Here is an 11082-nt window from a genome sequence, read left to right on the forward strand (position 1 = left end):
AATAAAAAGGTAGTCATTAGGGATACTATTAAAGGAGTTCGCTAAAAATAAATAGATGTAAATAATACAAATGTATAGGATTCTCCATTCTCATTTATTTATTTAATTATTAAAAAAAATTACTTAGAATTAGGGATGGATTGTTTAGTGAATCTCACTTCCTTCCCCAAAGATGATGACGCGTTAGACTCTTTAGGCGCGATTTAATTAATTTTACCTTCTTAAACTCGGATGCGCATTTCATGCGACCCAAATCTAAATCCTAAAACATCAAATAAAATATGTTTCGTATTGTGGGTGCATTTCATGTGACACAATCCAAAGATATGTTTTAAGCGATGTTCACATTCCTAAAAAATAATAATTATAATAATAAAGCGGTAAAAAGATAAAATTTGCACATGGTTCATAATTGTATTAAAAATCAGATAAATAAGCCGAATATAACAGTTGAGCGACCGTGCTAGAACCACGGAACTCGGGAATGCCTAACACCTTCTCCCGGGTTAACAGAATTCCTTATCCGGATTTCTGGTACGCAGACTGTAATATAGAGTCATTCTTTTCCTCGATTCGGGATTAAAATTGGTGACTTGGGACACCCTAAATCTCCCAAGTGGCGACTCTGAAATAATTAAACCAATCCCGTTTCGACTGTCCTTTAATTGGAAAAAACTCCCTACGCACCTCGCGGCGCCGGAAAAAGGAGGTGTGACAATCACTTGGTGGGTCAAAGGACAAGTGACTACAGAACTGTGTTGCACTGTTTCTGTGTATAGTGCAGGCAGTTACTTTCTAGTTGTACACAGTTGACTTCGCACTGCTGTCAGAGAAACATAAGGGTATCAAGTCCCTGTGTTGTTCCTCTATCTTTTGATGTTGTAGCAGTTCACATTAGCTGGAGTCCGTTGATTTGTAATATGTACCAAGTGTGTCAGGTTCCTTATCTGGTTCTTTGATAGTAAGTTTGTTAGATCATCAAAACATAAAACTAAGACATTGTAAACCCATCAGACATACACCATGCCACTTGGCAATGCAACAGTTACTGGATTCATGATCCATGAGAGTACCACAATTCATGAAGAGTTATATCAAACTTCTCCTTAGGGTATCTACCATCCACAAACCCTAGCTTACTTTTTCCTAGTAAACTCACACGCATTGTACTACTCCACAGTGTATAATTCTCGGGTCCAATTAATTTGACTGAAATTAGAGAACTACTTGGGTTATCACATGGTTTAAGGAACAGTGGATGATGTTGATCGATTAAGATGTGACCTCCTCCGAGTGTTGTTGCGCTTGTATCAATTTCTTCATTCTCAATCGCCATTGTTGAACAATAATCAAGCTTAGACGAAGAAGAACAGAGGAGAGTCAGTCGTTGATTGTCGATTAAGCTCTAGCTTCGACGATATCGAAAAATTGCTTCAACTTGCTCCAACTCAATTACTGGATGCAGCTAAGACTCTAGGAATTTGATAACAATGAGTGGATCTTCAACGCGAGCTCTGATACCATGATGAAATCCTAGATCTAGATTGAGCTGCTGAGCTATGAAAATGAAGAAAGAGTTGTGCAGATACACAAAAGAAAGTGATTCTCTTCATTTTTTGTTAAGTATCTACTTAGCTAACTAATGCTCCACTAGCTAAATACAGCTGGCATCCAGCTTTATATTCTAACACCATAACTAACACTCTAACTAACATTTCAACATAGGGGCGAAAAAGAGGGAGGCAATGGTTGCGTTATTATCTCTGTCTAAATACATCGCCGTTATGCGAAACACGAATTTAATGATACAATATAATAAAGTTTAAATAACAATCAAAACAAATATTATATTTAATGTAACAATACGATACAATACAATAGATAACAACCATCCAAACAAAGAGCAAACTGAAATTAGCACTCTATTTTTCTTTTTTGGTAGAAATATATATCTCACACACACTCATATATATAGAGCACTTAAGTTGCCAAGTCGGGGCCAAATTATTACAATCACTAGTTGATATTGTTCACACAGATTTATTCCAACATTATCTGCTTTAAAAGCTGATAACCAAACAAAGAAGGTAGGAAGATGGACACATTAACATAGATTTCCTTAATTCTGCTCCTTACTCAATCAGATCCTTTGCTGCCTTAGGTCCTGCTTCCAGTATCTGCAATCATATAAAATAATAGCATATTATTAATAGTCCATTTTTATTAATAGTCATATTATAACTTTTTTACTTTAATAATAAATATATTAAAGAATTATTACAAAAAATTAAAATAGGAGAGGTAAGCATAATATCATACGTAAACTTCAAGGAGGTCAGTGTGATAAGCCCAAACATGATGAAAGCTCTCTGAAATTATCTCTTTTTTCCAAGAAATACTTAATATGATTGACATGATTATTTTTTTTCTGTCAATAAATTTTAGCACTCTAATTTAACGAAAACTAGAAGTTACTCCTTTCAGAATAGTTTAGTTTAAAACTTGTCCATTATGACAGCACATGTTCAAACAGTTTAAGAAGTTCCTTTTTCCCTCAACAGCTTTTAAGGCAAAGTGATGAATAAAAAGATCTTCATGTGATTTACTAGCCCCTTCCTTAGCTAGCATGTAATGGCAAAGTCAAAAATTTCGTCAAGAATGTTCAAATTTAAAAGAAGTAAAAATAATTTTCGATAAAGGGTATACAATATATATTATGTACCTCTAAAACCTTATATGTTATTTATATACATAATGTAATATTCCGACAAATGGTGGTCAATTGACCGCCCTAATCAAAGTGTGGCTTCGCCCTTGCTAGTAGGTCAGCTACTTGCGGTGGCGGAGCGAGAGTAGAAGCTATATGAGTTCGGTCGGATTCAGTAACTTTGTTCTAAAGCATGTATCTTGAAAACTTCATTGAATATGTACGAATTATTAACTTATTACTCAGTAACTTAAAAGATTTAGAGCTCGTTTGGCTTTTTTCGAATTTTTTTTACTTTTTTTTTCAAAATTAGTGTTTGACCATAAAATTTCGAATTTTCACTTGAAGATGAATTTTGAAATTTTTCGAAAATTTGAAAAACTCCAAAAAGTCGTTTTTCAAAATTTTCATTCAGATCACTCATAAAAATTCAAAAAAAATCCAAAATTATATTCATGAACATAACTCTAATTTTTAAATATTGTTTTCATTTTTTTTCGAAATTTTACAATTCTTATGTCCAAACTCCCCGTAGAATCTTGAATCCATAAGTTTCAAATACTGTCTCCTTCTTTGCTACTTGATTTTGCTTCCTAATGCTATGCAAGATAAGGACTTTGTTTCCAATAATATAATGTTTCTACTTTTTGATATTGTTGTTCATTATTACAACTTATTTCATCATTTCCCTTTGACAAAACAAGAAGACTAGTTCTAACTTGAAATAAGAATTTTATAAAAGCTTTATACAGATTCATGACATACCTTTGCGAACATATTAGTCCTATTAAGCTCATTCTGCAATTTAGCAGCATCCAGCATATCTTGCTCTCCTATCATGGATATATTCTGCATTTTAGCAGCAGACAGTTTATTTTTGATGGACTGAATTTCTTGAGCAGCATTCTTAACAGATAACGACGAGGCAATGGCTTCTTCTTCTTCATTAACTGCAGCTCTGATCTCCTCCTCTAATTCATGAATCGGAAAATCTCACCAAACCGAAAAGCCAAACCAAACTAATTAATACAAATAGTCGGTCAGGTTTAATGTTTATTTTTTTCTAGCCGATATACATTGATTATACATAAATGATACATGTATTAGGGATTCTCTTATAAGATGTAATATTTGATTGTGCTCCATTTTTCCACTAACAATGACAATTACTCAAGAGTATATTCAAAGTGGAGAAAATTTACCTCCCCAAAATAGAACTAATCTCATGTTGGTCATCTAACTTTATTACTGTAACAGTAAAGTTATAAAATTATTTATCACATTAAAGTAACTAATTTTTACCTATTATGACAATAAAGTCAACTATGGCAAAACAATATAAATGATATGTAGTGTTGGCAAAATGGATAAATAAACAACTATTCATTCATATCGTCCACTAAAAAATAGGTTGGAGAATAAACTTTTTAAAATGGGTCAAATATGGATAAAATCCATATTATCCACTTAAAAAATAGATACTTAATGAATAACTAATAAATTTAATTTTATATTTGTAAAGACTCAAAATGGAGGTTACTCAAATTTGGGAAACCAGAAATTCTCTCAAAAGTGATCACGTTTAATAAGCCATAGATAATATATATGAGTCCATATTATCCACCGGTTAACTTATTTTTTTTATCTATATATATTAAATATGAGCTGGTCGAGCATGTTTTAAATTTTTATAATACCCGTTTTCGATATGCTCATATCCGACTTGATCCACCCGTTGCCACCCCGAATGATAAGTGCAATAAAAGAAATTAAGAATCCAAATAGACATGATTGAAGTTAATTACCTTTTATAATTGGCAAAAGCTGTTGTAACTGATCTCTGTAACCTAATCCAAAAAGCCTTTTCTGTTCAAGTATTAGCTTGTATAGAAGTGTAATAATACTAAAGATGGCAAGTGATATTTATGGGAATGGAACAACGCTTCAAATTACAAAATTAGACATGACTCATTGACGTGAGTTTAACAACCAATATTAGCTGGAGTATTAGAAAGCCTACGGATCTCCTTGATTATTTTATTGGGATCTGCTTCACATGTCTCGGTTATATTATAAATTAGTGAAATTGGCCGCGCTTCGTGCAGGCATGAATAACATCATTATTGAATTTTCAAAATGATACTTTTGACTTTCTCTAGAAAAAATTTCATGCAACTTGACTGATATTTTACTAATTTGATTTTTTCTTTTCTTGTTCACTTAGAGTTATTAGTTTGACTTCAATATAAATTCGATCAACATTTAATAATAATTTTAAAAAAAAGTAACTAACAGATAACCTTCTTTACAACGTAAGCCAGATTTATTCATATTTACAACCACCTTACAGACCGTAGCATCTCGCCAAGATAACAATGTGTTTCATATTTATAAAATGCCTAGTTTTATTTTTCAAAATTATTGGAAGTCGATCTTTGATCGACCCGAATTCAATTCGACTATCAAATTCATTTTTCAAGGGATAATAAATTCTCCAAAACTTTAAAAACTAAATAATAATATAGACGCTGATCTTAGTTCTATAAAGAGTTGAACTGCAAACAAAAATAAAAAGTAAGAAAAATTAGTTAGCCATAACAATGAAGAAATTAATCAATAACAAAGATCGAAAGACAAAATAAGAATGTAACGTATTAAGGTTAGAGAAATTAAATAGAAAAGCGTAAAAGCACTCAATCAAATTAAATTCTATTTATCTTTTTTTATTATTGTACTCCCCTACAAGCACAAATCAGAAATGCACTTACACTAAGCTGTTACTTTAATTTGAAAAACTTAAATGCTTAGATGCCTTACCCTCGAACACATTGTATGTGACCCCGAAATAAAGCAGAAAAAAGAGAAAATATTCTTATAGTTTAAGTAAACATACCTTTATCGATACATGAGTAATTTTGTTGGTCTTGATATGCTGTAAAAGTTTTGAACTTCTAAATTGGAATGAGTGTTCCTTGAAGCTGATTCTGGAAATATCTGAATATCACTTTTTTGTGATCCAAATTGAAAGAAAAAACACATGACAAAAGTAATCTCATAGTTAAAAAGCATATATTGTTGAAACAAATAAAAAGAAAAATAACATGTGAGAATAATATATATATATATATATATATATATATATATATATATTCTTTCTTACAAGTAATAAATCAAGGCTTACCAGAGTACTGGGGGTCATGAAGAGACCGAAGAACACAAACAAATTCTTCATCATGTATCTTTACATAAACAGAAAGAAGAAGAAGAAAAAAAAGGTGTCAAAAGAACATCACTTTACATAGCTATTAGGTAAATGCATCAACTCAGTTACAGAGACAAAGACATGTGAACTTACCTCAAAATTTGAGGCTTAAATCAGCTTCCATAACTTTGAGTAAAATAATTTTTGGGCAGCTTATAAAATGATCCATAAGAAATATGAAAGGTTGTGATAATAATTGAGGCACTTAAATATTGGGACTCTTAGTTTTCTAACGGTAAGGAATATGAATTAGTGTAGTAATAAATTACACATTTATTCTTATAACTACAATAACATTTATTCTTATTATTAAATAAATAAAAAAGTAGAGAAAAAGTCAATAAAAGGAAAAAAAAGATAAATAGAATCCTTGGACAAAGAGAGGTGCCAAGTCATCTTTTCCATTCCCTCTTATATATATATATATATATATTGATTTTCATTTCTAACACCTCATCACTTATGCCATTTCTTTCGCATTGCTCTCACAATAAAAATAGTTTTCATCAAATCTAGAGAAAGTTCTCACTGATCATAGGAAAGAAGACGATGGAAAACAGAGAGAACAATGATCAGAAAAAAATGAGTTGTTTTTCATTGAATTGATCTGAGTACAAATACAATGTATAGCTCATATATATAACTATCACTAACTGCTACTGTTGCTTTACTTAACAGTTGTGTACAACTGTCACTACTAACTAACTGACTGACTACTAACTTCCTAAGTAACAACTTTCACTCTTCAACACTCTCCCTCAAGCTGATGGTTGAAATATGTTTTTCAACCCCAGCTTGGATACAAGATAGTCATGTTGTAGCTTCCCTAAGCCTTTAGTCAAAACATAAGCGTGCTGCTCTTTGGTAGACACATGACGTGTTTTGATCATTCCTTGAACTATTTTATCCCAAATAAAATGCAATCAATATCGATGTGTTTTGTTCTTTTATGGAATATAAGATTGGCTGCAATCTGAATGCCTGCTTTGCTGTCATAGTAGAGATCTATAGGCCACCACACAGTTACTTCTAATTCCTTAAACAGGCCAGTCAGCCAGGTTAGTTCTGCAACAGTGGAAGCTATGCTTCTAAACTTTGCTTCAGCTAAACTTCTAGCAACAATGTCTTACTTCTTAGATTTCCATGACACTAGAGCATTGCCAAACTTCACTAGATAGCCAGTAAGAGACCTCCTACTTTGTAGACATCCTCCCCAGTCTGAGTTACAGAAAGCTTGTAGTTTGTCTGATCTTTCAGCTGGTATTAGCAGGCCAAGTCCAGGTTTAACTTTAATATACCTTACTACCCTTAGAGAAACTTCCATGTGTGACTGCTTGGGCTTGTGCATAAACTGACTAAGCACTTGCACTACAAAGGCAATACCAACTCTAGTCATTGTCAAATATAGTAGTCTGCTAACAAGCCTTTGGTATGTGCCTGCATCAGTGAGTGACTTGTCCTCAGTAGCTTCATTATTTTTGACAGATGAATCATACTCAGTAGATGTCAACTTCACATTAGTTTCCAGTAGTGCACCAACATGCTTAGCACCTCCAAGTCCCATTTCTGCAATTAGTTCCATAACATACTTTCTTTGGCTCATGATAATCCCTTTGTCTGATCTGGCAATTCTTTACCAAGGAAGAACTTAAGCTCTCCCAGTTCCTTCATTTTGAACTTCAGCTTCAAGTCACTCCTTGTCTTTAGAATCAACTTATTACAGCTTCCAGTTACAAGGAGATCATCTACATAGACTAACACCACAACCAACTCATTATGTATGTGCTTTGTGAACAGGGAATAGTCAAAATGACTTTGAGTAAAGCTTAGTTGTAGCAGTGCATCAGTCAGCTTCTTATTCCATTGTCTTGGAGCCTGCTTAAGTCTATATAAAGACTTATGTAGTTTGCAGACTCTATGATACCCTCCCTGGCTAGCAAACCCCTGAGAGATATCCATATAGACCTCTTCTAGAAGATCTTCTTGTAGAAATACATTATGTACATCTATTTGAAATATATGCCAGTGTTTAGCAGCAACAACAACAACTACAGACCTAACAGTCACCATTTTTTCCACAAGTGAAAATGTTTCAATGAATCTAGGCCTTCTTGTTGACTGTACCCCTTAGCCACAAGTCAGACTTTATATCTCTCTACTGCTCCTGAGGCTGTGTTTTTGACTTTGAACGCCTATTTACAGCCAATTGGAACCTTTTCAGCAAGTAGATTAACAATACTCCATGTCTTATTTTTCTCTAAGGCTGCAATCTCAGCTGCAATCCAGTTGGGATTTTTGACTACTTCATGTGATACCCTATATTTTTCATAATGGTGTATTAGTCATTAGCAAAATAATAATAAACTAACTTTTAAAAAAAACAAAACAAATCAAATAAATAAATAAAAAGAGACAAGTAAAGAAAAGGGTCGAAGCCCCTTTCTCTGCCCAAATCAAAAAGAAGAAAAAAAAGGTCTTGGCGTAACCAAACTAAAAGCAAAAGAAAAAGGGTTTAAAAAAAAAAGAGAAACCCCTAGCCAACACAAACATCACGGCACGGCAGAAGCAACAATAGAGAAAAACGAAAAGGGGAAAGGTTTCTGGTGTTACCTCAGTGCCAAATACTGTTTCATCTTCTTCAGTAGTCTGAGTGATAAGCCCAGGTAATTGCATATAATTTTCCTTCTTTTGAAAAAATAGTAGTTTTTATATATGATTCTTCGCGAGACTAAGCAAATATAATATGAGATTTGAGTCTGAGTCAGAAGAGGAGGTTAGAGACTAAGAGAAATCCATACACATTTTCATGAATTAAGCGGGTATATTATATGAATAGGTTGGAGTTGATAGATTAATAATTACTCATCCCGTGGGTGAATATAATTCAACGAATTAAGATTCAAATATGGAACCTTGAGGGTTGGGTATTCTAAATTAGCTATGAATTAGCCTAAACATAGAAATTAACATGAGACCGATATTATGTAATTATAGATTGAATTGGAGGAAGTTGTACGAATTGCTCGAGGTGAAGCATTTGGAATTTTGGCACGAGTACTGTGAGTAGTAATCTTACCGTAACTTGTATTTTCATAACTTGCATGATTTACACATGATTTTTAATATGAATATGTTGCCGATTATTTTAAGTTGCATGTGGGACAAGTCTTTTACTCGATATGATACCGAAATAGTTATTTGAGAAGATTACCGTTGCTTTAAATATTTTCGTTGTCACTAGATCTGTTTTACCGTTACTTGAATTTACTGTTATCGAAAAGAATTATATGATTTGATAAGAACCGAAATGTCCTATATTGTTTTAAAATATTTTCTATGAGTATATACGGATTACAGAGACAAGTATAAATAGAAGTAGATATTGAAGGATCCCGTAGCTAACAGCGGGTTTGTTAGACCTGGTGCACCTAGTAATTACAGATTACCGTTATAGCCCTCTCTAGTGGGAAGGTAGAACTAGCATACCATTACCGATTTTCCTCGAGTAGGGACTACCGTTATATTTGACTTCTTGTAAAGAAGTCCACAGTTATACCGATTACAGGATCCATTCATTGAAACCTCCCAAATGTGAATATTGATATTAGACAGTGGTTACTGAGCTTATTACCGAACTATTAACTGTATTATACTACAAGAAAAGCATGACGAGACTGAAAATTATTTATTATTTCTGAAAGGGCATTTTTATGTTATTTTCTGTTTGATATACTAGTACATTTTCTGACTTGTCCCCAACAAAAACGGTTGTGGTTAAGTGTTATTACTCACTGAGCTAGCGACTCATTCCCCGCTAATTTTTTTTACAGAGACAGCAGTTGACGCAGGCGAGGAGTTCGTTAATTAGAGCGCACAGGTTGATATTTTTCGGTGAGCCTCGCACTTGTTCGCGTGGGCAGAGATTTTATTTATTGTTATGGTATTTTCATTGAACTCTTAGAGTCGCCCCATAGTCATTATTTTAGTGTCGTGAGTATTCTTTTGTTATTATAGTTATGTTGAGTATCGTTCTCATTTATCAAAGTTGGAGATAAATTAGTATTTCTAGTGGTTAGTTGGTGATTTAGTTATGGCGGAGACTTGTATTGCTTAATTGACAAATTGTCAATTATTTGGTATGATATTAGGATGTTTGGTTATTGATTTGAGACATAAATGTTTTTGGAATGGTCCAAAAATAGGGGAAACTCTATCCGATTTTCTGTAAAATTACCGATGAGGTTTACTTGGGAGCACTTACTCCTAAACGCCGGTCACAATCCTAAATTGGGTCGTGACAAAGTTGGTATCAGAGCTTAGGCTTTAAGTTCTGAGTCATCGAGCAATGTTTAGTAGAGTCTTGTTCATAGGTATGTAGGCACCCATACTTATGATCTTGACGCTACTGAACATCTAGGAATGTTTTCCCTTCCTTTATTCTTTGATCGTGCGTTGAGATAACTTGAGATTGACTTTGGAATATTTCTTTCGCAAATGGCTAGGACATGCACACCCTCATCTGCTAGATGTGGTACTAAATGTTGTGCTACCCGGGGTGGCGGTCAAGTTGGGGTTCATCAAACTAGAAGGCAGACTGTTCCTCAACCTCAAGTTGGGAACATGGGTCAAACCCAAGCTGTTATGCCAGATCAAGTGCAAGAGCAGGGAGATCAGAACGCTCCACCACCTATGCCAACTGTTGTACCTACTGTTGCTTTACTTGCAGATGCAGTGGCAAGGTTGTTGAATGTGTTAGAGGCGCTGGTGCCTACTCAGGGAGGAAGTTCAGCTCCTCAGGCTACTTTACAGACACAAGCACCTACACAAACTCGGACTTTTAGGAATAAGGAAGTATCCCTACAAGAGTTTTTGAAATTGAAATCACCAAAATTCACAAGTTCTGATAATTTAGTGGATCCTCAAAGTTTCTTGGATGGGACACTTAAGGCATTACGTGCTCTTGGATGTTCTAGTGAGAGAGCTGTGGAGCTCACAGCATACAAACTAGAAGATATGGCCAACACATGGTATGAAACGGTATTGCTAGGAAGGCCAGCAGGAGCACCACCACTGACATGGGACGAGTTCATTAAGTTGTTCAAGAATCATTTTC

Source organism: Nicotiana tabacum, chromosome 20 (genome assembly GCF_000715075.1).
Source record: "Nicotiana tabacum cultivar K326 chromosome 20, ASM71507v2, whole genome shotgun sequence".
Lineage (NCBI taxonomy): Eukaryota > Viridiplantae > Streptophyta > Magnoliopsida > Solanales > Solanaceae > Nicotiana > Nicotiana tabacum.